Source organism: Otolemur garnettii, unplaced genomic scaffold, assembly GCF_000181295.1.
Source record: "Otolemur garnettii isolate 467f Iridium unplaced genomic scaffold, OtoGar3 scaffold00041, whole genome shotgun sequence".
Taxonomy (NCBI): domain Eukaryota; kingdom Metazoa; phylum Chordata; class Mammalia; order Primates; family Galagidae; genus Otolemur; species Otolemur garnettii.
The window spans coordinates 5,147,345-5,149,498 of NW_003852436.1; positions in this window are offsets into that span (position 1 = coordinate 5,147,345).

Consider the following 2,154-nt stretch of genomic DNA (forward strand, 5'->3'; position numbering starts at 1 on the left):
CAGCAACCTTCAACTCTTGGGCTTAAGCGATTCTCTTGTCTCAGCCTCCCAAGTAGCTGGGACTACAGGCACCTGCCACAACACCCAGCTATTTTTTGGTTGTAGTTGTCGTTGTTTGGTGGGCCCGGGCTGGATTCAAACCCACCATCTCTGGTATATGTGGCTGGTGCCTTAGCCACTGAGCAACAGGCGCCAAGCCCCAACCTATTTTCTTATTCTCAGGTCGTATGCATTCAGAAATACTGTAACTTCAAAGGTAGCATCTTTTAAGTGATTTCTATCTCAAACAGGCACAATGAACTATTTTTGTCAGCTTCATTGAGGTATAACTCACATACAATAAACTATGCCTATTTAAACTGCATAATTTGATGAGTTTTGGCATACGTACATACATTTGTCGCAACCCTACATGGAGCCAGTCTTTCAGCACCATTTTTCCAATAGTGAGTGATCGCTTTGTGTCTCCCACATTTCATAATTCTCACAAATTTGAAAACTTTTCATTATTATTATATCTCTCTGGTGATCTGTGATTAGTGAACTTTCATGCTATTATTTTGTTTTGGTGTGCCACTGATATAAGACAGGGAACTAAATAAATATTGTACGTGTTCTTGACCAGTGACTGGTCATTTCCCCATCTTTTTCCCTCTCCTCAGACCTTACTATTCCCTGAGAAAAAATATTGAAGGCCAATTAATAACCAATCCTACAATGTCCTCTAAGTGTTCAAGTAAAAGAGTTTTTCCACTTTAAATCTACTACTAGAAATAATTAAGCCAAGTGAAGAAAGCTTGTTGGAAAACAAGACCAAAAACCAGGGGTTTTGAGTCAGCCAGATTGTGAATGCAAGGGAAACATTCTTGAAGGAAATTAAGGTGCTACTCCGGGGAACACTTGAATGATAAGAAAACAAAACAGCCTCCTTGCTGATAAAGAGAAAGTTGTATTGGTCTGAATGGAAAATCAAATCAACCACGACATTCCCTTAAGCCAAAGTCTAATCCAGATCAAGGCTCTAACTCTCTCCAATTTTAGGAAGTTTCAGAGAGGTGAGAAAGCTGAGGCAGCAAAGCTGGAAGATAGCAGAGGTCGGTTCACAAGGTTTACAGAAAGAATTCATCTCCATAACATAACAAGGTGAAGAGCAAGTGTTGATATAGAAGCTACAGTAAGTTGTCCAGGTGTGGCTAATTGAAGAAGATGGCTACACGAACAACAGATTTTCCATATAGACGAAACAGCATTCTGCTGGAAGATGCCACCTAGGATCTTCAAAGGTAAAGAGAAGTCAATGCCTGGCTTTAAAGCTTCAAAGGATAGGCTGACTGTTTTCTCAGGGGCTAATGCTGCTGGTGACATTAAGTGGAAACCAATACTTATTTTCATTCCCCAAATCCTTGGGCCCTTAAGAATTATGCTAAATCTACTCTGCCTGTGCTCTATACAAGGACCAAAGCCTGGATGACAGCAAATCTATTTACAGCATGTTTGCCGAATATTTTTAACCTGCTGTTGAGACCTACTGCTCAGAAACAAAGATTTCTTTCAAAGTATTACTTCTCATTGACAATGCGTCTACACACCCAAGCTCTCTGAAGGAGATGTATAAGATTAATATTTTTCTCTCTGCTACCATGATATCCATTCTACAACCTATGGATCAAAGAGTAATTCTGACTTCTAAGTCATATTTAAGAAATACATTTTGTAAGGCTGTAGCTTCCATAGGTAGTGATTCCTTTGATGGATCTATGCAGAACAAACTAAAAACCTTCTGAAAAGGATTCTAGATACCATTTGTGATTCGTGGGAAAAGGTAAAAATATTGACAGTGACAGGAGTTTGCAAGAAGTTGATTCCAGTCCTCATGGATGACTTTGAGGGGTTCAAGATTTCAATGAAGGAAGTAACTGCAGATGTGGGAGAAATAGTAGAACTAGAATTGGATGCTGATGATGTGATGAAGTGGATGGCTGAACTGATGCAATCTCATAACAAAGCTTTAATAGAGGAAAAGTTGTTTCTTATGGGTCAGCAAAAGAAATGGTTCCTTGAGATGGAATCTAGTCCTGGTGAAGGTGCTATGAACACCGCTGAAATGACAACAAAAGATTTAGTATATTATATTGCCAAAGCAGTGGTAGGGAT